Source organism: Bactrocera neohumeralis, chromosome 6 (assembly GCF_024586455.1).
Source record: "Bactrocera neohumeralis isolate Rockhampton chromosome 6, APGP_CSIRO_Bneo_wtdbg2-racon-allhic-juicebox.fasta_v2, whole genome shotgun sequence".
Classification (NCBI taxonomy): domain Eukaryota; kingdom Metazoa; phylum Arthropoda; class Insecta; order Diptera; family Tephritidae; genus Bactrocera; species Bactrocera neohumeralis.
In genome coordinates this window covers 77,138,650-77,165,553 of record NC_065923.1, presented here as the reverse complement: position 1 = coordinate 77,165,553, position 26,904 = coordinate 77,138,650, and the positions used below count along the sequence as shown (strand labels likewise).

The following is a 26,904-nucleotide window of genomic DNA, read 5'->3' as shown; positions in this document are numbered from 1 at the left end:
AGCATTTTTAATGACAAATCATTAATTAAAAAAATAAAAAGGAGCTTATGGTTAAATATTGATAAATATTGAAAACTTAAATCATTTTAAATGTCACTACCGTGAATTACACTGTATTACAATTTTAATGCTAACCCTAAAACACTTCCCGTAAACACGGTTTTCAGATATTGAAAAACTTTCATTAAATCGTTTCAAATGCTTTGATCTAAAAACTTTGCTTAAACTCAGAGTTTATCAAACTTCATGAAAACACGGAGTTTAAGATTTTGAAGAATTCAAATCATCCAAAATTTCACTTTGCTTTGATCTAAAAACTTTGCTTAAACTCAGAGTTTATCAAACTTCATGAAAACACGGAGTTTAAGATTTTGAAGAATTCAAATCATCCAAAATTTCACTTTGCTTTGGTGTAAAAACTTTGCTTAAACTCCGAGTTTATCAAACTTCATAAAAACACGGAGTTTAAGATAATAAGAAACTATCGTTAAATCGGCTTAAAGATTACTTTGCTCTTGGGTCGAAATCTTGCTTAAACTCAGAGTTCATCATACTACCCATAAATGCGGAGTGTAAGATATTTAAATTTTTTCTTAAATCGTCTTAAATATCACTCTTCTTAAATGTCACAACTTTGCATAAACTCAAAGTTTCTCAAACCGCCCATAAACACAGAGTTTAAGATTTAAAAAATTCGTTAACTCATCATCACTTTGCTCTGAGGTAAAAACTTTACTTACGTTCAGAGAGAGATATATCATACTATCCATATATGTATGTATACAGAGTTAAAGATTTGACAGATTGCCTTCATGTCGCCTAAAATGTCACCTTTGACACTTAAAACTTTGTTTAAACTCTCATTTTATTATACATACTGATGAACTGTTACGCTATAAGCAGGATGCTAAACCATGAACACGGGATTTAAGATATCAAAAAATTTTCATTGAATCGTCTAAATTGTCACTTTGCTTTGGCGTTAAACTCAGAGTTTACCACACATACTGATGAAAACTTATGATATCGAATTTTTTTGTGTTAAATTGTCTAAAATGTCGCTTTGAGCTGTTAGCCTATGAGCAAAAATGGTAAACTTAAACACAGTCTTAAATGTAACTTTGGCTAAACCTTAAACTCAAATGGTAATTATGAGTAATGTGCTTTTACCTACCAAAAAATATTTCGAAATCTTAGTGTGATTCCTAAGCTGTTGCAACTGAGAACTAATGGTTTTCAGAAAGCATCTTCCTCTTCTTTTGGTTGGTCTAGACCAAGAACACAAAATTATGCCTCTATTCTTTGCGAGGTCATGAACGTTGTATATTCCAAGTTCAGACAGCTTCCAATGCACTTGTTTCTCCCTTGCTTTCTTTATACACTCACGGGTCACAAATCCAAGTAGCTTTTCGCTGAAGCATCGTCAGCATGCGTACGAAATGACCAAATAAGCGCAAGCTTTGAATTTTATGTGTTTAACCATAACCATGTCACCGTTGAGCTCATGCAGTTCGCGGTTCGAATGTCTTCAACTCCAGCGAACGGGTTCAAAGATCTGAACAGTTCTGCCGACTTCGTTGAGTTCTTTCACATTGCGGTTTGCCATAGTTTTTCTGACGCATAATAGGTCGGAAATGATAGAAGACTTATAAAACGTAATTTTGTCCATCGCGAGAGGGATTTGCTTCTCAATTGCAAACCATTCCCAAAGCATCTATTGTCAAGAGTTATTCCACGCTCGATTTCCAGGGTTTGAAAATCTGGAAATAGTACTAACTAAACGATCAAACTCAAGTCCTTGTATAGAAAAATTTTTATTTGACAGGTTACACTCGTGGCCATGCAAATCTTACCACTAAGAAACTTCAAGTGTTGTACTTAAGTATTTGACAAAACTTTATAACGGTATTGAAATTTTTTATTTAGAAATAAGTTAATGATATGTTATTTATCAAAAATATTAAAAATTAAAAATTAAAAACTATAATTATAATTAGATAATATAATTTAGTTTACTTCTGCTTACTAAAAACTTAACAAAAACCAAAATTGAAGAAAATACCGAACGAACCAAAAAGGCCTAAAAAAAGTAATAGAGTGTAGTGGTAAGGTTTGCGAGGCCACGAGTGTATCACGCAATTCTATTTAGAGTATAACCGGACCATATATCAGATCGCTATAGCACAAAGCTGTCATTTCAACTGATCGACTAAAAGCCAGCATAGCGATCTTCTTATAACCTTTTATGATATAAAAAATGCATCTGTTAAGCTTATTATAGCAACCGTACAGCCGCAGCTACCGCTTTTTTCTTCTTGTTGTTTTCTTGTTCTTAATAGTCTTAATGGAATCCTATTCTATTGCAACTGCAAAATGATGGCTTTTCCAGCTCTTTCTGGTCGAAAGTCTTAAATATTGTAAACTCGCTTTCTAGGCTCTCCCTTGAAGCAAATCGATAAAATTTAATGGGAGAAATATAGATTATAATACAGAGAATATATGTACATACATGAGAATAATATGTGCGGATAATTTTGAGCCCATATCTGCTACTTATCTTCATTACTACCAAGCAGAAACATATATTATCATTTTTGATAAACCAAATGAGAACTTCAAATGGCCATATTGTTGTTAAGTGAAAGGTAAGGCATACGCGCTGCTAAGGTATTTTCTATACACATTTTCGCAGATTTCAAGTTTAAATAAGATTAATAGAATAAGTCCATAACTAAAAATTAAATTAAATTTATTGCACATATAAATATAATTTCAAAAAAGTTGATAATAACTGTTGAAACTTCCTCAAACTGCGACGTTTTTTCTGTAAGGCTGAATTATTAAAAACACGTTTCAAATTCCTATGTCACAACTATCTAAATTTTCAACATTAATAAATTTGTAGTTCGAAAATGCAGAAATAACAATTGAAAAAAATCGTAGTTATAAATTAGAATAAACGAACCGATAACCGAAACTAAACAGTAAAACCAGTAATAATTAAAACAAAACCGAAGTTATCAGCAAATAAGCACAATTTACTAGTCTAGAGATGGGAGAGAAGCAAACAAAAACCAATTTGCATAAATTAGGCGACAAAAACAAAAGCAAAAACGAAAAAAAATAAATATACATATATAATTATTTATCAGCTAGCTGACAGAAATTAAGCGCTTAGTGGGCGCTAATTTGTAGCTGCTTAATTTATTTACTTTTCAATTTTCTGGTGATAAGCGGAATACAGGAAATTTGAATATTTAAATTTATTAATTCAAAATTAAAAGAATAGACATTAAAAAAGAGACATTGAAAAGTCTGCATGCTATAATCAAAGCATGAGAACTAAAAAATTCTGCTGAAGTTGGAAAAAATTCAATTTTTGTGTGAAGTATAGAAACGCATAAATTTCATGAAAGTTGCGCTTTTTCTGATATTTTTTAAACAAAAAAAATAAAAAACAAAAAAATCTAGAAACAGGAAAACCATCTCAAATAACCAGCACAGACAGCGATAAGCGTTGTAAAATAAAAAATCACTAAAATTAAGTGCGCTTTAATTGCACCCTGTACTTGATACGAGCGCACGTAAACTGATACAATCTACAACAAACACACACGAAAATACAACAATGCACATTGTGACATAGCCACAATCTTTATATAACAAATATTATCTGCCCATCGCACGGACTTATTGTTTTTATTGCTGTTTTTCTTTTATTTATTTGTTGTTTTTGTCACAGCTCACTGGGCGACCTAAATTTTGTCAGCGCCCGCAAAATTTTGTAAGAGTACGCTGGCACGGTATACATACATATATGTATGTATATAGGAAATGTGTATGGTACATACATATGTGCGGTGTACATATGTATATGTATATACGTATACTTGTGTATCTTTGCTGCATAAAAGTTGTATGTGATATGAGCGAAACGTGATAGCACCATTGACCCGATTCCACTGCCGTCAACTGGCTTGTTAACGCTTGTTTACTGACCAGCTTCAGCGAATTTATGAGCTCGTGCGCGCTTCGCGGTTAACATAGCTACATATTTACACATAAGTATATAGGTAAATATGTATGTGTATGTATAAAATGCTCTACTCCATCTACAAATGCGGCAGTGTGAAAAAGTTTGATAACGGTAAAGTGAAAATTGAAAAATTTTCAAGTACTAACTTCTCCATTTTCTTTGCACATCTTACAAAATAGATTCTCAGAATTCCAGGTCAGCTTTATGGACCTTTTTAAGCGGTGGTTTAAGGCTAGGCTTAAGCCTAGGCATCAGTTTCTTGTTTTTTTGCACTTTGAAAGTAATTTTTATAAAGCATAATAATAACAACAAGACAAGTGGATCTTGTAAAGGCTAAAGTAACTAAATATTACCAGGGTCTCCAAGTAAGATTCTTCTTCTTCACCGCTAACGCGGTCATAGCCGAGTTTAGAACAGCGCGCCAGTCGATCTTTCTTTTCCTCCCACCCCTTTACTTATCTCGCAATATGTCAGGGAAAGACATACCTGTCGTAGGAGGCGCCTAAAATCTACAAACCCGCACTGAGTCATTCATAGTAGGTCTCCACCTTAGAAGCATAAGCATAGTCTTGTCAGATCTTGAACTGAAAATATAGACTTTTATTCAGATTCATACTAATGAAAAGACATTTGAAGTTTACGCTCAAAATGCCACCAGTACAATTGTGCTCAACTGGAACTAGCTTCGGCGACAAGGTCTGACCGAAACCTAAATGCTGTTACCACGGCGAACACTAAACGCTTCGAGTTCGCTCCAAATTGCTCATTTCGGTCGGTCCTTCGTGAAAATTTGTGTTGGCTGTGGTTTAAACCCGAATGCGCTGCGAGCTGACCTTGTGTCAGTTCAGTGTGGAGTCGCATTGTGACCGAGTGCCGAAAGCACAGTACAGAAGAGGTATTAGATGGGCCTCGAACTCGACCAAGGTGGAATAAGGTGTACATACCACCTTACCAATTTATACCAAATAATGCTTGCATTGTTTGGAGCTCTGAACAAGGCATTGTTTTGATTCGCTGTGCTCTTTAGCACCGTGGTGTTAGTTTGGAACACATTAAACGGAATGAATGTTGTGGTTCTGAAGTATCAGATCCGGCTTGATTTGGTTAGATCACAGCATTTGCTGTCATAATTATGCTATGAATAAATTCCTAAAGGTAAGATTAAGAAAAAAAGAGTACACCCTTTTAAAATTCGTTGTGTCATAGAGTGTGAACGCGAAAGGTCGCCTGAACTATGTTGTACATTGTCAACGGTGTACGGAATAGAGCAGGGTGAAATCATTTTGGTAGTTTCTTCTCAGCTGTTCAGCTTTTGTCAGACGACGGTTGAAACATCTCGGCAGACGCACCTTCGGCGAACTTCACGTAGTGGCTGAGATTAATATTAATCGAATTAATCGCTTTGTCACTCTATGAGGATCTGACTATCCATATCTTGGAGTTTAGTAAACAAAGAGAGTCAGCTCTCACAGCTGTTCAAGTGGAATCTTGGGTTTCCTTTGATGCTAGGATCAGTCTTAGGACCAAACCTAAGGCAACCATTGGTCAGAGATTTTCTAATAACCGATGATAAAATCGGACTACATACAAAGGCTAATTCGTCACTTGTTCCTATACTTTATTATCATTCCCTTAAATAAATGGATAATTTCCTGTTCGATTAACCTATAAATCGACTGCTGGCCCACATTTAACTTAACACTTCGTTCTATTGCCTTTAAGTACTAGTTATTAGGCCCATAACAATATTTTTGCGATTTGCCAAGAGTTGTTTGATAATTATTACATTGCTTCAATATTCCGAACAAGCGTTGGAATGTCTTGTATAAGATGAAACCAGAAGAGCTGTATAATGAATTTCTAAACGGGCGTAACCATTAATGGAGAACACTATTCAATCTCTCTCAACTCTCAACAATAACTGATCAAATTGAAGCGAGTGATTACAGAAGAGAGACCGGATATTGCAACTATAATCGAAGTGATAACTTTTCATCATGACAAAGCTCGACCTTATGCTAAGATACCGGTAAAACAATCTGGAAAACAGCGGTTGGAAAGTTTTGCTTCACCCGCCTTATAGCCCGGAATTTGCCTCTTTCGACTACTATTTTTACCGACCGATGCAGAACGTTTACGCTGAAATACTGGAATACGGTTCACATCAGAACAGGGTATCAAAGATTTACTTGATTTATGCTTGGCCCTCAAGCTGGCGTAGTTCTATTGAGATGGAATCCACAAATTACCAGAAAGTTGAGAAAATGTTATAGCTTCAGATGGGCAATACTTGAAATAAGACTATTAAACTTTTGAAAAAGAAACCGCTCGAATCACATATAAGAAATACTAGTAAATTCAGATATTTTCTAAATATTTCGCATGACAAAAACTTGTGAAATTATTCGGAAAAATTTTGAAATCGTCAAGTTGTTTCGACATCACAAAATTTTAAGCAATCACTGCGGCTTACTCACTCGCTGATACGTTGTTTGTATAGATTACTTGATACAAATCTCTGGAGTAAGCCCACAACCTTGGGGAGGGATGTTTCGCCTTCTCACTTTAGCTCACCTCCAAACGGATGTTCTTTGGGTAACCACAGGATACTTGGTCTAGGACCGGAAGCCGTGAGCTGCCTGAGTGTTTCTGGCCACTCCCAAGTCAATGGCGCTCAGAGAACTTTCCTTACTTGCGTGAACTTCTACACATGGCTCCATTCTCTAAAGCGGCTACGCTGGTTAGGTCAAGCCAGCCGAATGGATGAAAATACTCCAGCTCTGAGAGTATTCGAAACTGTACCAGTCGGGGCAAGCAGAGGAAGAGAAAGACCTCCAGGCATATTTAAAGCAGGTGTTATTTATTTTTCACAAACTACCTACAGTTCTACTTAGCTTACCTTTCTACCAAAAAAGTTACTAACGCAATTGATTTCTAACTAAAATTCACACAGCCACTTAGAAAGCCGCAAATCACAAGTCAAGCTGACAACTGGCGTAAAATATATAAAAATAAGTACTCGCAAAGTCAAAACGAAAAAAAAAAAATAAAATAGCAAATGAAAAAAAAGATTACAAGCAAGCCGAACAGTTACCGCGAAAAGATCAAAATCGTGTCATTTCATGGTTTCATATTTTATTTAATAGTTTGTTGTTACTTTAACTTCGCGTTGTTTTTGTTGTTTCTGTTTTTTTGTTTTTTTCCACATGCTTTCGTCCACTTGATTATTTAAGCTTTTCCACGAAAGTCAAGCAGTAGCTAAACTATAATATATTTATTACTTCGAGTGAAGTAGTAATTTACGCCAGTCGGCATTGAGTGTGAGCAACCGCTAGCTAGTGGCAAGCCAAGTGGCAGTAGACTTGCGGTAGTCGGCAGCGCGTCTTTTGGTAAGTTGACAGTTTGGCAGTTGTTGGCCGTGGCTGTTAGTTGTTGTTTTGGCCATTTGCAGTAGCTGTGAGTTGCCAGTGTTGCCATCTTCATGTTGCAAATGTTGCTAGCCACATGTTGCAGATTACCGCTGGCATTTTTGTGACAGCAGTGCCATATACAATATAAGTCGCTAACGCCAGTTTGGCAGCTGTCAAGAGAGCAACACTACCGGTTTGTAGGTGTCTGTGTGTGTATTGCTAATTCTCCTGGTGTAATAGTTCAAAATAAATATATTCTTATTACCACATATACTCGTAAATGTTGTTGTTGTTTACCGTAGGCATTATTTCAAGTTTTATTTCTTCTTGAAATTCTCTAAAGAGCTTTTGCCTCCTCTGTCATGTCTAAGACCATGGCTAAGCAGCTAAGCATACCGAGTAAGGGGCGTGGTAGGCTAACGATATGTTACTAATACCTGCTTATTTTTTCTCGGCCCGCTTTGACATTAAACCGTTTAAATGTCAAGCTCATGTCTGCGATATTGGATTTCATGCTTGACAATTCAGTGAGAGACAGCTTAGACAAATATATGTATGGCTTATTATACAATATACACAGTATGTACATAATATCAGCGGATATCCGTTTCGGTAACTTAAGATTTTGTAGCATACAACTTCTCAAAGTTGCAGAGAGGAAGATAAGATAAAAGAAAGTATCTCTGTTGTCATACTCTCTATGATCCCGGCGAATAGGCTGGAGTAGATATCTGCCAACTCAATATATCTATCTAAATATATATCTCTCTGGCTCTTGGCGCTTTGTAGATGTACGACGGTCGTTTTGATCCGTACTTAGGAGTACTGGACAACACAACGAACAAGCGTCTTTAGCAGTCCAAGTGGGATCATTCAAGAATATCAGCTTATTTACCTAACCCAACCTTACTTTCGGTTACGTATACCCGACTGTCGTGGAAACGATTGACATATTAGCTCCGAACCGTTTGTCGCGCTACAGAACTTCCTATAGTCTTGATGGCTACAGTTTTAGATTCGCCTGATTTTAATGAGTTTTACTAGTAAAGACAGTCTGACTGTAACCGAGCTTCGGACACTCCTGTTCCCTAGTAGAAGAATAATATAAAGAACGAGGTGTTGAATTTTTCTCTCTGAAAATAACTACATACATATGTCTAATATAAGACTTAATCTGATTTTCAGTGCTAAAAATGTACCGAATAAAAATAAGTTCTTTTTCCGAGATATTGTATTTTTAGGCAGCGGAAGATATATGAAGACTTCAGTAAACTACTTGCTTCAGATGACGGGTTTTTGACAGAAGAACAGAAGAAGGCTTGAGTAAAATATATCGGAGAGGTGTTCTGACTTTGGAAAATTTGATAGATAGAGAGGGTTAAGTGGTTTTCTCACCAAGAAGATATAGGAAGATTCGAGTAAAATTTGTCGGATAGGTGAATTCTTAGTGTTCTAACGTTGGAAAATTTTAGGGAGCTGTATAAATTCTTATTTTCTTATGGAAAAGTTGTAAAATATCGATAATAGAAGATAACAGTCTTTGAGAGGTTTTCTCGGGGATATTTAGACTGACTTTTAATGCGTTTGTTGTTGCAGTATTGATCAAGATACAGCCAGTTTTAGGTAAGATTTCTGGGAAATGCGGTTTTAGTTTAACTTGGCCGACTGATTCGGACAAAGATTGTCGCTAGGGCTTTGGGAGTAATGGAGTCCGGTTCATAAGGCAATTAAGTGTAACTAACAAGAAGGGAGTCCAGAAACGACCCGTTCATAAAGCAGTTAAGTCTAACTAACTTCAAGGGAGTCCAGAAGCTATTTATTGTACATTTTTATCGATTATACAAGTAGGTTAGGTTAGGTAAGTCTGGTAGGTCAATGAGGCCAGTTTTGGCTCTTTGCGACACCAGATAGATTTCAGTTACTAGTCTTTAATTAAAACCTTTCCAAATTTAGAAAGTTTAGAGGAATATTTTCATATTATTTATATTAGCAATATTTCTAATCTAGCTTCGGGTTTGACCCCAGATTCGACACCCATTTTTCCCATTAATGTTATTTATTGCGTATTTCCCCAGCAAGACTCAATAAAAAATGCCATATCCTGACAGTTGTCGCTAATTGAATGCACTTTGGTGGTCAATCCGCATACATTTTTTTCTGAGAACTCACTCATTTCATTTTACAGCTAGCAATTGCCGCCGAGCGCATCGCACGCGAGGGGCGACAGCCGTAATTGGTGGTGTCAGTTGCACGCGCTGGACCCTGCTGCTGCGCGAACAATATAATTGAGCGCATAAATTAGGCATGTGGAAGCATGTCTGTATGTATGTATATTGATATGAGCACGAATATGCATGACACACACACATACATATGTATGTATTTGTGCAAAAATGTCGATGGCGCATCAATGTTGGCATAAATGTTTCCGCAATAAAAATCAAATTTAATAACATTGAAGTCTATTGCTTGGATATATGTATGTAAATATGTATGTGTACATGTATGTACATATGTACATATGTATGTATTTATGAACAAAAATATGTCGACAAACGCTGGCAAACATACAAATCTCATAGTTATATTTATTTATGAGTGGAATGGTTCAGTGCAACAAATGCAAGTTCATGGTGGTTGCCTATATTCATATATGTATATATATATGTATATACTATATAAAATACATATTTATCTACTTATATGCATTTATCTAACAATTCCTGCATGCTTTGCTTCCATTTCTAACTACACTTTTCCTTTGCTTGTGGCAATTTCTCATTTTTGCTTTTTACTAAATCATTTGTTGTTGTTGTAATTTCTTTTTTTGTCATTCTGTTGCTTTTGTTTGGTAATTTTGTTGCTTTTGTTTTGTAATTGTGTTGTTTCTGCTTGTGTGTTATGCCTGTGCTTTTATGTACAGCGCACACTAAATTTAATTGAAATGATTTTTACAACGGTGTAACGTTTGAAGTCGTAAATTCTGCATTTTGACGGCCAACAAACATTATTTATGTGTGCGTATGTAATGTCCCACACTGTTATATGCACATGTACAGCGCTATGCAAATGCCAGTTTAGACACTGTAGAAAGGCATTGAAATTTAAATGAATGAGCGAGTGAATGATTGCAACGCTTTTTTGTTGTTGCTGACTTTTAATTTTATGCAAGTAGATATGTGTATGTGTGTGCAATAATATTTGCGCTTTAGCTGAATGTAGAGGCTATTATGCAATTCGTAGTTTTTGAATGGAAATGCATGTGTTTGGCATACAAGCTTTTAGAAATGTTTATTGTATATACTTATATATACAACGTATGTATACATATGTATGTATATGCACACATGAACTATTACGGTATATTTGCGTCAATATGACTTGCAGTTTTTGCCAATTAAGTGTTGAGATTGAAAGAATAAAGCAATAAATTAGCCTAACTGTGATTTCTTGTCATAAATCGCTCGCCTTTGCAAGTTAAACATTTCTAGCTAGCGGCATATCCGCGTTTCGTAGGTTAAATATTACATTGTGTGAGCGCAAAATATACAACATACTTGTTTAATTTAAAATAAAAAAAAAAAAAATTATGAAAATTTAAAACGAAATGTACACAAAAAAATATAAAATTATTAAAAAAAATTAAAAAATAAAATAAAAAAATGAAAGTTATAATTAGTAAGTTAAAAAAAATTATTTTATGAAACAAATAAAAAAATTAAAAAAAAAATTAAAACGACATGTACATAAAAAAAATATAAAATTATTAAAAAAAATTAAAAAAGTTAGTTTACTCAAAAAAAAAATAATAATAATAAAAAATGAAACTAAAAGTTTACCGAAAAAAATAATAAAAACAATTAAGAATTAATTTAAAAGAAATTACAAAAATTTAAATTACATATGTACATATGTACAATGCTTTTATATAGTTTAAAAAAATTAATTTAAAAAAATCGTAACAAAAAAATTAAAAACTAACCTGAAAGAAGTAAATTATGAATAAATTACATAAAATTACAAAAAAAAAAAGTAATTTAAAACAATTTTAAAATACTAAAAAAAATATTTATAAATTGATTAATTAAAAAAATTAATAAATTTAATTAAGAAATATATTATGAATAAATTATATAAAATTAAAAAAAAAAAAAAAAATTTAAAACAATTCTAAATTAGGCATTACGTGAAAATTCTAAAAATTAAACAAATTAAAGTATTAAAAAAATATATAAAATACCATATATAAGAAACTCCAAAAATTTGAAAAAAATATTTATAAATTGATTAATTAAAAAAAAATTTAAATTTATTATTTAATTAATTAAAAAAAATAAAAAATTTAAAATTTTTTAATTTTAATTTAAATCAAATTTATTAATTTAATTAATTAAAAAAAATAATAAATTTAAAATTTTTTTTAATTAATTAAATAAAATTTTAAATTTTTTATTAAAAAAAATAAAATATGTTCAAGGTTTTTATATAGCACAAGAAATTAACTAAAAATAATAATAAAGCAAGCTTAACTAAGAAACTATTTACTGTAAACAAATCATTTAATTAATTATTAAGAAATCATTAAAATAATAATTGTTAAATTAAAAAAAAATACAAAATAGGTAAAGTTTTACACAAAAATATAAAACATTAATTAATAAAGATTTTAAATGAAAAACAATAAAATTTTATAGAAAAACTTAATAAAAAAAAATAAAAATTTATTTAAAATAAATTAAGAAATAAGAAACTAAATAAGTAAAATGATTTTATATATAATATTATACATATATGTATGTATGTAAGTAAAAAAATCGTAATAAAAATAAATATCTTAAACAAAAATAATATTAAAAAAAATTTTAGAAAATTTTATTAGGAACAAAATAATTAAAAATAAACTTAATAAAAAGTAACAAAAAGTATATAAACTATATACAAAGTTTCTATATAACATAAGCAAATAAGCAAGTTTATTAACAAAAGTAATAAAATAAACTCAATAAAAAATCTATTTACTTTAGAGAAATAAATAATTAATAAAAAAAATATTTTTTATAACATATATTTACAAAAAATATAAAATATTAAATAGAAATGTTTTCAAAAAAAATAAAAATAAATTTAGAAAAAATCAATAAATTAAAAATTACTTATGTCGAAAGTTTTTATATAGTATAAAAAATTTAGTTAAAAATCATAATAAAAAAAATAAAAAAATTAAGTTGAAAATAAATATATAAAAACGTATATAAAGTTTTATTAAAAAAAGATAATTATAATAAAAAAAATTAAAAATAATCTGAAAAAATAAAAATAAATTTAAAAAAATATATGCAAAGTTTTTATATAAAAAAAATTTTTAATTAAAAAAGTTTGAAAAATTATAGAAAATTTTATATGTAAAAATTATCAAAAACCAAACATAAATTTAAAAGAAATTAATAATTGAAAAGAAAATTATACAAAATATATTCAACGTTTATCAAAAAATAATTAAGATGAAATCGCAAATAAACTTAAAATAATTGGACATAAAATTAATATTAAATATATACAACGTTTTTATATATTATAAAATGTCGAAAATAATAAAAATATTTAATTAAAAGCCTATTTTCTTAAAAGAAATCTATAAATTAAAACAAAAATAAATAACAATTTATTTAAAATTTGATTTACAAAAAAATTTAATGAAAAAAGTAAAAAAACGAATTTGAAATAAATTAATAACTAAAAATAAAATTTCATATAAAATACATATAAGGTTTTCTACAGTTTCGCGGTTCGAAATTATATACAAACACTAAATATCTCAAGATTGTTTGACTAACAAAGCAATAATTTAGATAATGTCATACAAACTTGTAGATTATATTTCAAGTAAAATGTGTATGCCTCTAAAAAGGCACCCTTTAAATGGTAGCATATTTTCATAATCCAATATACTTGACTTTTATTATACAACTCTTCCATATTTTGTTTTATTTTATTTAAAATGCTTACTTTTTCATCTATATACACATATATATTTACATATTAGGGTGTTCATTAGTACCCAAATTGATTTTCATACCCTGAACAGGGTATTTAAAGTTTTCCACGAAGTTTGTAACACCTAAAAGAAAACGTCGGAGATCCTACAAAATGTCTATGGTATATAAATGATCAACGTGTCCATCTGTACATACTCGAGCTACCCCCTCAGTTTTTGAGATATCGATCGAAAATTTCTTTATTTGATGAGTTACGCTCAAGAAATTCGGCAGATATTATTTTGAAACGCACTGCTACATTTTTTGAAAAGATTATTCTAGTCGGACTTCTACACCATATAGCTGCCATATAAACTGACCCGATTAAACTCAAGTTCTTATATAGAAAACTTTTTCATTTGTCAAGGTATCATCACGAAATTTGGCAGAGATAGTTACCAAACGCGTCACTAAAATCTGTGAAGAAATTATTCAGATCGGAAGACTATAGCATATAGCTCTCATACAAACTGACTTATTGAACTCAAGTCCGTGTATGGAAAACGGATTATTGTCTAAGGCAATGATGCAATATCCGAAGAAATTCTTCAGATTGAAATAATATATGTAGCTAACAGCTGCAATCCAAACTGACCGATCAAAATCAGAATAAATTTTTATGCCATAAAAAAGGCATCTGTGATGGGCATTAGGAAATCTTAGAGACCACTTTTGTAGGGCAGTAAATTGCCTGAAAAACTATCAGTTTTTTCGATTTTTAATGACTTTTTTCATTGTGTTTTTCAAAATAACAAGCCAAAAATATAGTCTTTTTTCGACCCACCCTCATATATATATGAATATATTATTTAGTTGCCTATAAAACATGTCAATAATATTTAGTCTTTCCATCAATCAGTCATTCATGCTGTCATTTTATAATTAAATTTTTATAAATGCACAATAAACATTTGTAAATGTCTAATAAAAATGTTAGCTTAGGCGGCTTGTGACAAGCACATACAAACACACTTGAAGGCAGATAGTAGAAGGCAATGCAATGAAACAAAGTATTAAACTTTAAATGCATAGATAGACAAACAAAAATGGTTACAACAAAAATCAGACTTACATATGTACTATATACCAAATATAATCGATATGATATGTACATATGTATGTATGTATGTATATATTTTCGTACTTATATTTTATATGCATATAAATATCACTATTAACTAAGTTGCTAGAAGCTGCTTAGAAAACGCTCACAAGCGACAGAAATAAACAGTAAAATTTATTTAAAATATTTATACATACATATGTATCTAAACACACATAAATAATATATACCCTTGCACACATAAATACCTTGCAACAATTTCATTTTCTATACAGCCGGCATGACTCAAGCGCATTATTGCTGACAAGCAAGTATATATAGTATATAAATATATAGTATATATGTATATTATAACCACACACATCATCGTATATAATATTTTAGCTTGAAAATGCGCATATTGCTTTCACAATTTTCATTTATTTATGCATATTTCTAGTCCACCTTCTTGTTTGCGCAATTGTCATTATGAAATTACACATTTTGCATGTGATTTTTTATTGCGCTGACATATGTTGAAAATTTTTAATAGACCATTGCTTGAGGGCAGTAAAAATTTTACGATAAATAAATTTTCGTTTGTAATGCATAAACGCTTATTTAGACATATTTAAATTGTAGATGCATTTCAGTAGCCGAATATAGTAGAATTTCGCATGAATAAATGCAATTATTGTAAATACTTTCTGAAGGCTCACAGTTTTTTGCTTGAGTTGGTGGCAAATAAATTTAAAGTGAATACCAGAAATTTAATTTAGACTAAGTTTTATTTTGAATTTTAGGATATTTTTGGTCGAAAATCGATCAAAACCGGCTCAAAGCCAAGTCTACAACTCATATAATGCATTCTCGATTACTTTCAGCTCATGCAAACTAGTAAAAAAATACGAGTAATTCATGAATTAAGTAAAATATCGAGAGCCAACTTATGACATCAAATACACCTGATATCTAGCAACTTTCTGATATGATATGCTTTCCAAGTGTCGCTTCGGTCATTTTTAATACGTCATTATCTATAATTTTCTTTCATTTTATTCAGAATTGTTTACAATTTCATCATGGAAAGATATATGCAAGCAGAACGTTTACAAATTTTTCAATTTTGTATTCAGAATAATCGTTCTCCAATTGAAACTTTTCGTGCGCTTTGCCATTTTATGGTCGTAATAATCGTTCAACTGGGCTCGCTACTCGTCGAACTGTTGAAAATTTCGAGCTTTTTCTATAGATAATGTCCAAGGGCCAATAAGACAAAGAACAGCTCGAGTGTTGGAACTGTCTCAAACTACAATCTGGCGGATTATGAAAAAAGGATTTGGGCTTCCATCCGCATAAAATTATTCTTACTCAAGAACTAAAACCTTTGGACCACCGTAAACGTCGTGCATTTGCTGATTTTACCTTCTATAAAATGGTTTTTTGCGATTTTTTCGTAGACCTAATTTTGTAAAAGATATTAACGGTTGAAACTGGATTATTTCAGAATTTTTTTTCATATGAATTTTTACACTCATTGAAAAAAATGAGTTTAAGTTTAATAATATTTCAAACAAAAATTCCAATAAATTTTTAAAAATAAAAAATATTATTTCTACCTTTCCAAAACAATAAGTTTTATACTTATATAAATAAATTTATACAATTTATTTAATATAAAACTCACTTTTGCACTCAACTCCCTTAAACTGAACTCAAGATTTTTTTATTATTTGCAGATAATCAGAGTTGCTGTGTACTGCCAGAAGGTGAGTCAAGCTATAATACTACAAGTATTTACAAAATATTTATATATTCTAAAAATATAGAAGTAAAAACACAAAAACTTTAAATTTAGCAAAGTCCATTTGTGCATCTGTTTATACAGGAACTAGTCACTCAATTTTTAAGCTATCAATCTGGAATTTTGCACACATTCTTTTCTTCACAAGAAGCTTCTCATTCTATTGGAAACACCGATATCGGACCGCTGTTGCATAGACCTGCCATACAAACTGACTGATCGAAATCAAGTTTTTGTATGGAAAACTTTTTATTTGTTGAGATATCTTCACGAAATTCAGTACATATTATTTTCCCTAACAATGGTATAATATGCGTAGAAACTGTTTAGATCGGATCGCTATAACATACAGCTGCCATACAAACTGAATCATTGGCATCAAATTTCTGTATGGAAAACTTGTTTATATGACGAGATATCTTCAAGAAATATGGCATGCATTATTACCCAAAGCAATGCTACAATTTTGAGAAAAATTGTTCTGATCGGACCATTATTGGGTATAGCTGCCATACAAACTGACCGATCTAAATAAAGTTCTTGTATGGCAAAGTTTTTTATTTGATAAGTTATCTTCATAAAATTTGGCATGCATTATTATCCAAAGCAATGCTACAATCTCCGAACAAATTGTTCAGATTGGATCATTATAGGGTATAGCTGCCATACAAACTGAACGTTCAAAATTAGATACTTGTATGGAAAACTTTTTTATTTGACAAGTTATCTTCATGAAATTTGCCATAAACTATTTCTCGAAACAATGCTACAACCTCTGAAGAAATTGTTCAGATCGGGCTACTATAGCATATAGCTGCCCTACAAACTGAGCTATCAAAACCAAAATTAAAGTCCTTTAATAACCTTTTAAGCTATAAAAAATACACCTGCGAAAGATATTATAGCTGCGGCGCAGTCGTAGTGGACGTTTCTTTCTTCTTTTATCTATAATTAGTGAAAGTAAGGTTCGTCGGCTCCTTAAATATTCAGCTTAAATTTTAGACTCCAGTGAGATATGTTGTCAAGCTGAGTTGTTATCAATGAGTTAAAGCTTAAAAACAAGTTGTTTCTGTTGAAAAGTAATATTAGGCCTCATTTTAAAGCAAGATGTCGCTGTGGGAATATAAATTTGAAAAATAACCGTAAAATTGTCATACTAAAAAATTAGACATGATCGTGACAAATTTGTCTAGCGATTCCAGACAAATTTACTTCAACACCAGCAATTATTTATGTATGAATGTAGATGCAGGTACATACATACATATATGCATACATATTTAGGTATTTATATTGTGTATATAGTCTCCACTTGCGCTTTAAGTTCATATGTACTACAAATTAGACAAACCAGTTGACAATATGTTGTACAAGCCAGCACAGGCACACACACTCTCTCGCACACTTGTGCAAACACTCAATGCGTTTGCGTTAAACAAATTACAACGTTGCGGCCGTAAAAAGATTTGTTGTCATGCATTTTATAGTATTTAACGGTCATGTTTGTACATTAATTTGCTTTTTATGTCGATTTCGTATATATTTATTTCGCTTTGTTTCACAACGCGCGGCGACTAACAGCAACGTGAATATGTAGCTCGGTATGTGTATAATAAGTAATGTATGTATGTATATATGTGTGTGTGTGTTGGAGCGCCGCCATAAACCTTTTTGTCAACTTACAAATTAGTTGACACCGTTGTGGTGCTTACAATGGCGCAAAGGTGCGACGACGCGTGGTGAGAAGGTGGAAAATTGGCGCTTAGAATTTTAGCTACGTCGACAGTTGACAAGTGGCACAATAACAACAACAAAACGGCATGCTTTATTTTATTTTTTCTTCTATTTGCACTAATGTGTTGTAGTAATGACGCATTAACATTTTTTATTTCTCAAATTGTTGTCGTTGTTGTTGTCTTTATTAGCTGTGTTACTACTTTTTATTACAATGGCGCTTTGGACAGACGCGTTGACTTTTATTAAGCGGCATGCATACAGCTACATACATTTTTTGTGGTTGTAAGTTGCTTGTGTGCTAAAAGTTGGTTGCTTGTCGCACACTTCCATATATAAAACTCATATATACACATACATACATACATATAGACATGTAAATGTTCTGCTTGTCTCGATTTAATTTTGGTTGTCGCGCTTAATTAACTAGTACCCACAAACAACAATAATGCACTTTCTAAGTGATTAAAATTACAAATTGTGTTTTATAAGTTTGAAGAGGGTCGCATACGATTTGGGGTAACATGCTACTAGTTAGAACGAATAAAATGAATAGGAGAACCAAAAAAAAGGTACCTCCGGTTGCACCTTAGCTATAATACCCTTCACAGGTGTATTTCTTATAGCTTAAAGCGTTATAAAACGACTTAAATTTTGATTTTGTTAAGTCAGTTTCTATGACAGCTATACGCTGTAGTAGTCCGATCTGAAAAATTTCTTCAGAGATTGTAGCATTGTTCCAAGCAATAATTCATGCCAAATTTCGTGCAAAAAACTTGTCAAATAAAAAAGTTTTCCTTACAAGAACTAAATTTTAACCGTTCAGTTTGTATGGCAGCTATATGCTAGAATGATCCGATCTAAATAATTTCTTCGGAGGTTGTAGCTTTATCTTGAGAAATCATTCGTGCTAAATTTCGTGCAGATAACTTGTCAAATAAAAAAGTTTTTCATACTAGAACTTAATTTTGATCGTTCAGTTTGAATGACAGCTATATGTTATAGCGGTCCGATATCGGCGATTCCTACAAATAAAAAATGTCTCGATGTGTAAAGAACGTGTACAAAATTTCAGATTGATATCTCAAAAATTGTAGCTACTGAGTGTTCAAACTGCGCGTTTGCCGTGGAGTAAGGCTGTCGTCAGCAGGTGCCCACGTAAAACACACCGGACGTTGTACCTATCTACTAACTGCGCGACAAACTTGGGGTTTATTAAGGGGGATATTAGAATCGTGTAAAAACACCAAAGTTCTCTTTGAGATTTACCAAAATTTTTAGTTTGAAACTATATTTTTCAGTTCCACTTTTAGCAGAGCTCTCCGATATCTGCATATTTGCTCACCTGTTCTTTAGCCTATCGTATTACGAGAGGGGTTAGTTTGGAAAGGTGCATGATCAAAGATCGCACGTGGACTCCTATATGGAGTCCTTTGTGACGCCATATAAAAGAAGAATTTCTGTGTTCGAACTTATAAATTACCAAACCTCACTTTTTTCCATACAGCTTCTGCAGATGGCATCTGGTAAGATTCCCAGCCTTAAGTATGAAGCTGGAATTGAGAGAGAGCTCCCGACAACAAACCCATCCACCAACCTTTCCTCTCCAAGCTTTGACCCTTCCGTAAAGAAGCTCACTGCCCCTCTGGTCCAACGGCTTTTTCCTACCCATAACTCCCTCGCCGGTATATGAGTAGAGAAGAAGCCGCCAGATTTCGGTTTAACGCCTCCAAGATCCAAGTGATCCAGTATAAAGTCAAATTGAGTTCAGACACGTGTTCTTTTCGGGATAACGACCTTTTGTCTCAAATAAACTACTTCTTGTCCCAGCCAATGTTACAACATGTGCCGAAATTTTTCAGATCGGATTACTATAGCATATAGCTGCTATACAAACGGACCGATCAAAATCAAGCTTTGGTATGGCATTTTCTGTATTTGTGAAGGTATCATTGCTTCGGTGCTAGCGAAGTTAACGTTTTTTTTCTTAATCTAGGTAGGCCTAGAGTGCACTACACATTGTTGGCTCACTCTTCTTCCTACGTCTCTAAATATTTTTCCAATGCATCTGTATTTACTATCAAAACAAAAACAAAAACAATAAAAAAGGGAAATTTTTTATCCTTTTCCTTTTTCCATAATCAACACTTATTTCCCTATATTCCAAAAATATTCAACGGTCGCACGTCAAATTAGAATATTTTGCAACGGTAAATGCTTACATTTTATGATTTTATTTTCAATTTATTTTTGCAATTTTTTTTTTTAACGAATTTATTTGCGAAACGCCATGCGAATATTTGGCGCCACAGAAATGTATTTATTTATTTATTCAGTCATGCAGAATACTATAAGTACCTTCATACCTATGTGCGATATGTCTGTATGGGTGTATATCGGTAGGTAGCAAATGCAACGTGCGCTTTCGGCTCCGTCTGTGCTGATTTCTATTGCGGATCGGTTTTTGTTTTTGTTTTTAACATTCCATCTTTTATTTATTTAGTTCGGAAGCGGTGATTGTGATTTTGCAAATTTTTCGTCAATTTTAATGAATGAATTTATTGGACTTTGATTTGAGCTTGGCTGGTTCGCTTATTTAATTGGGTCGTATATGTGTTTGTAGCTAACGGTTTTTGTTGTTGTTGTCGAAGGGATGTTGAATATTGCAGTGAATTCAATAAATCGAAGAGTAATGGAAAAAAAGAAAAACTGATTTGAGGTTAATTGGAGAGCGAGTAAAGATTGAGAGTTAATGGAGTAGAATAGTTAGCAATTGAAGTTATTGTTACCTATATTTACAGCCAATTACTCCATTTAAGGAAAAAATTCGATTTTAGGATATTATGATTTTTTGTTAATAATATTTAAAGAAAGCGTTGCATGAAACTTTTTGTCGAGGTATTTTGGAATTTTTCATTGCTTTGGACCGCCTCTTTTACATATTCTTTCTCTTTGTTATAGCTGCACTACAACAAGATTTTTCTTAACAAAATTCTTTAAGAAAATTCGTTTTATTTTATCTCAAGCTCTTTTGGCCTATTTCACCTAATTTCAATCGTTTCTATTGGCAAAAAAAAAACAAACTAAAGCTCTTAAAATGTACAGAAATTCTTCAGGGTCTATGATTGATCGCAAATAAATCATAGCACTGATATAGAACCTGAATACATAATTATAGATGAACTCTCAGTTTGGCCTGCCATCACCTCTCCATCTGCGTCGCACCCATGCCCCATTTGCCTCTTTGTGCCTTTCGCTATTCGTTATGCCACAGTTCGTTGGGGCGTTGCGGTTCAATTTAAGTCACAAAAACTACACAAATACAAATATATATTCATAAATGTATAACGAACACACAAAGCGCCTCGAATGGCGAAATAGTTGCGGTGTAGACGAAGCCGTGTGCCAATGCTTGAAAAATGTGCCAGCGTGCGATATGAAATCGAGCGACTAGCGAAAAACCGCTTGTAGGCTTAAAAATTTTCGCCAACAAAAAGTTGTTTTTGTTTATGGTTGTTGTTGTTGTAACAGCTTTTTTCGTGTCACGTTTGCATTATGTATGGAAGCAATTTATGCGATAAATTTATTTCATGACGCTGCGAGTGGACCGATAGTGCAGAGCATTGATTTATTTATTTCTTCCCATTTGCCTTTTTCTGTGAATGTGTGCGTTTTCATGCCGCTCTCGAAAGTAATGATTGGTTCAATGAATTAACGTTTGATACTTTTAGATTTTTTTTCCAGCGGACAGTGTGTTGCATAATTGTTTAATTGACGGGGGCGCGTTTACAACCAAATATTTATGATATTTAACTTCTCTTCCTTTGTTCAACTAAAAAAGTTGCTATAAAATCGCTTACGCGATTATAGTCCAACTTCGTAGTTGACAATAAAGCGATAGACAATAGGTCTAGTCGTTCGTGAATATTTCTTGTCAAATGAGGAAGTTTTCCATGCAAGCATTTGTTTCCGATCATTCAGTTTGTATGGCAGCTATATGCTATAGTTAACCGATATCAACAATTTCTTCGGAGATTACATTGTTGCCTTAGAAAATAATCTATACTAAATTTCGTGAAGATACCACGTCAAATGCGCAAGTTTTCCATACAAGCCCTAAATTCCGATTGTTCAATTTGTATGGCAGCTATATGCTATAGTAAGCCGATCTGAACAATTTCTTCTGATATTACATTATTATCTTCGAAAATAACCTGTGCCAACTTTCGTGAATATATCTTGTCAAATGCGAAAGTTTTCTATACAAGCACTTGATTCTGATCGTTTCCAAGTGAATGACAATCAGAGAACTTTCCTCACTTGCGTGAACTTCTACAGATGATTCCTTCCTCCTCGCGTAAGCGGTTTCTAAGCCAGTAAAGAAGAAGAATACAAAGATATTCTTTGAAAATTCTTACTAATTGGCTTATACGCCATTATAAGCAAGTTCTAAGCCTCATTATTTGTTTGCTGTGAACAAAATTCAAAATAACCTTTAATTGATTCTTTGGAAATCTTGAACAAAATTTATTGCAGCACTATTGCTGCTTATACTCAAGCCAATACACACAAACACATACACATACTTGGTACACTTACACGACCTACTTCGTCTTCTGCATACCTAAGCTTAGTACCCTATTAACCTATTCTGCTGATACTGCTGGAACCCTACTCAAAGACACCAACCACACAACGCTGCCAACCTTTTCCCACACAACTACACACACACACACACACACACACACACAAGTATGCGCATAGAGGTGCTCAGCAGGACTCGGCTATTATGCTTTTATGCGCTTTTGTCCGTTCTCTAAAGGCGGCTAGTTGGTCAAGCGTGTCTGCATGCCTTTCCGCATTCTTAGCTAATGAAGCTACTACAAAAGGTGACCATGGACTGCACACATACATACATACGCATATGTATAATTGTATGTGTATAGCAAATGACATTTGACAGTTGGCAAAACGCTTCTGTTGGGGTGCTCGTTGCTTGCTGTTCGACAGTGTATGCGCGTGTGTGCGTTTGTTTCGTTCGAAAGGTGAGCGCCATAAATAACCACGACGCATTATATAGCTACAAAAGTAAAATGTAAAGCGATTGTAGGGTCTGCGTTAAGTGTTATGCCTGCTGATTGTCCTAGTCCCTCATTTCTCAATGACACTGTGCTAAATTATTTATTTTGGTTGTTGTTATTGCTTTTTTGCGTAACTTGATGCAATATATCATGACACTCAATTTTATTTTTATTCGCTTTATTGTGGTTTCGCTCAATGTGTGCCAAAAAGCCTGTGCCGTTGTGTTGTCTACGTGGCTACCGCAGGATATGCCTATAATGGCAAAATTAAGGGCTTAAAGTTTAGCAATTTTTCGTCAACTTTGATGGCTCAAGGCAAACGAAACTTTTATTTACTTTATTTTATTTTTTTTTAATTTTTTATTATTATTTTTTATAACCTTGACGTTAAAAATTAAATTTTTGTATGCAAAACTTTTTTATTTAACGAGTTATTTTCACCAAATTCTGTATAGCTTATTTTCTAAGGCTTGCTTACTATACCTGAAAAATTTTTCCAGATCGGACCGCTATAGCATATAGCTGCCATACAAACTGAAGGATCAAAATGCAGCCCTTGTAAGGAAAACATTTTATTTGAAGAGATATTTGCAGAAAATTCAGCACGAATAATATGAACAATATAAAACTACAGTCTCCGATCAATTTATTCAGATCGGATCACTATAGCATATAGCTGCCATACAAACTGACGACTAAATATCAAAACCTTGTATGAAACACTTTTTATTGGTTAAGATATATTTACCAAATTTGGCATAGATTATAGTTTGAGGCAACGCTATAATCTCCCAATATATTGTTCAGATCGGATCACTATAGCTTATAGCTGCCATACAAAATAGCTGAACAAAATCAAGATAAAGAGCTTTGTATATCATTTTACACTAAAAAGAAACTGTGAAGGGTATTGTAGCTTCAAAACAGTCGAAATAACGGTTTCTTTTTTTTGTTTTTTTTTTTTTTTTAATTTTTAAATTAATAATATTTTTAAATTTTTATAATTTTTTTTATAATTTTTTTTTATAATTTTCTTTTATCATTATTTATTTGCCCTTTTTTATATTATTTCATTATTTTTATTATTACTTTTTTTCGGAAATGTTTTCATATTTATTTTTTTATTCCTTTTGACTCCTGTCCACTTTTGTCCACTTTATGTCCAAACAAATCTGCAACCATAAATCATGGCCGATGGCGGCTCGGCCGTAGCAGCATCAAAAAAGAGTAAAGCAAAAAGTTGAAATAAACAAGCAAAAACAACTACAACACAAGCGGCACTTTTCGGTCTACTATGCCGCTATATTTATATATAATTTTTTTTTTTTAATTTCCATTTATTTCGCCTGACCACTTAAACTAGCCGTTCTGCTGTAGTACTTCATTTTTTATAAATTTGCATGCCTCAATGTGCCGCTGCAGGTAAAAAGGCGCACAGGTAACTGCTTACTAGCAATATCCACCTAGTCAAGCCGCATACATACTTACACAACTAGTATGGTATGTGTTGCCTAACATTATTATGGATCTAGCGTAGTTGCGTTCTATGTTTTATAGCTTGTTGTCGCACGCTTTCGTTTGCGGCGCTTTTTCAACTATTTGCAAATGGTTTTTTGTAGACCTTTTTCATTAATGAAAAAGAGGTTTTTATGCGACTTTTTATTTGTAGGCCTTGTAGGCTTATAGTTTCGTCTCTTATGCAATTTATTACAGTTTTGGTTGTCTACCTTTTACTACGATTTTACTTATACTACACACTCCTACATATGTATGTATATGTGAGAGCCCTTTTTCAGAGCCAGCTTATTTCTGTTTGTGTTTCTATATCTTAAACAGTGTATATGTATTAAGTATGCCAAGCAGTTTGTAACGACCTTAAGAGAAACGTAAAAGACACTATAGAGTATGTCTAGAGTAAGGCACCAGGGAAACAATTGAGCATCTGTGGTTCCTACGGTATGATACACTAGAGGAGGGATCAATTGCGAGGCCACAGAGTCTGTTAATATACGTCAAGCGCAGTCATTCTAAGGATGACTACTCCTCATGGAACTGAACTCCATCTGGTATCGCAAGGAACCAAAACTCCTCCATGCGTGGTTCAGTGGTCTACCAGATTAAGCTAACCTACCCTAAACTAATCAAAACAAAATCATTCGCATTTTATACTAACTGATGTCATAATTTACTCTACTGCCGTGTAGTCAGTCCGATGCTTTCAAAGTCCTAATAGCTTTGCAAGAAATAATCACAAATTCTTAGAAGCGACTAATAAGCATCATTCCAGCATAAGTTTACGTGTGTAGGCCGCAATTAGCCAAACTTTACTGTCTGGAGCGCAGAAAAAAAAATATCATGCATCAATTTCAAGACTTCGTTAAGTAGCCGGCGAAGATCGTTGGTTCATAAGCAGTTAGGATACAAGTTAATATACTCAACATGTATGAGTGTATGTGTGTATGTATGACAGCAAGCTGCGGAAACAAGTTGTAAAGGCAGAAAAAGAAATCAAATCAGTGCCTACAGTTGAAGCCACTTATCAGTTTTGAAGATGAGATTTTGAACACAAATTACAAAAACAAAAATTTGCAAAAAAAAAACAATGTGAAAAATTAAATTTGCAAACACAGTTACAAAAGCAAAAAATAAAAGTGAACAAATTATAAAAAAAAATAGCAGAAAAAAAAATTTCAAAAGAATTAAAAAAAAAAAAAAAAAAAAAATTAAAAAAAAAAATAAAAATAAAAAAAAATAAAAAAAAAAAAAAAAAAAAAAAAAAAAAAAAAAAAAAAAAAAAAAAAAAAAAAAAAAATAATAAAAATAAAAAAAGTAATAAAAAAAAATTGCCAAAAAAATTACAAAACCAAAATTTGAAAAAACAAAATGTGCCGAAAAAAATTAAGAAAACAAAATTAGCATAAAAAATTACAAGAACCAGAATTTGCAGAAAAAAATTGCAATAGTAAAATTACAAAAACAAAAATTTGAAAAAAAAATTAAAAAACAAAAAATTGCGAAAAAAATTGTGAAAACAAAAATTTTCAAAAAAAAATTACAAAAACAAAAATTAAAAAAAATTGGGGAAAAAAATTACAAAACAAAATTTTGAAAAAACAAAATGCGCAGAAAAAAATTACGGAAACAAAATTAGCATACAAAATTACAAGAACAAGAATTTGCAAAAAAAATTGCAATAGAAAAATTACAAAAACAAAAAATTTAAAAAAAATTAAAAAACAAAAATTTGCGAAAAAAATTGTGAAAACAAACTCAACAAAACTAAAAAAATTTTCAAAAAAAAATTACAAAAACAAAAATTAAAAAGAAAATTTGGGAAAAAAATTACAAAACAAAATTAGCTATCTATTATTTTCTTTCTAAAATTTACTTGTTTATAATGCTTTTTGTCTTTCCTTCATTATATATGTACATACATATGTATGTACATACTATATATACAATACAAAAAACTCGGCTTTTGCCTTCAAATTATTTTCTAATTAAGGCGTTCATTATTTTTTTTTTGTTTTACCACTTTGAATGTCTGTTACGATATACATACATACATATGTATGTATATAGACGGGTTGCTCGTTTTTTCTGCTCTTGTAATTACTTATGAAACACGAAATTTGGGCAAACATCAACCTCACTACACTTAGTACACATTAAGAGATAATTTTAATTGCCGGCCATCAGTTCACCGACCAGCAGCACGATCAGTCAGTCAGCCGTCAGGCGTTAGTCGTCAGCGTGTCCGAT

General features: G+C 32.2%; 2 protein-coding genes across 6 annotated transcripts in view; one reads left to right on the top strand and one right to left on the bottom strand.

Moving 5' to 3' along the window:
- LOC126763091 (uncharacterized) overlaps window positions 1-26,904 on the top strand; it is a 178,846-nt gene that overhangs the window by 36,510 nt on the left and 115,432 nt on the right. For 4 of the 5 annotated variants that reach the window (XR_007667555.1, XM_050480296.1, XM_050480294.1 and 1 more), the window contains one exon: window positions 16,263-16,292. The exons of the other annotated variant lie outside the window; for it this stretch is intronic. The gene's annotated coding sequence lies outside the window, so the exon portion shown is untranslated. The remainder of the gene's footprint in view (window positions 1-16,262; window positions 16,293-26,904) is intronic. 5 annotated transcript variants of the gene reach the window in all.
- Window positions 1-26,904, bottom strand: part of LOC126763094 (cysteine-rich motor neuron 1 protein) — a 372,079-nt gene that overhangs the window by 259,754 nt on the left and 85,421 nt on the right. The gene's annotated exons all lie outside the window — the stretch shown is intronic.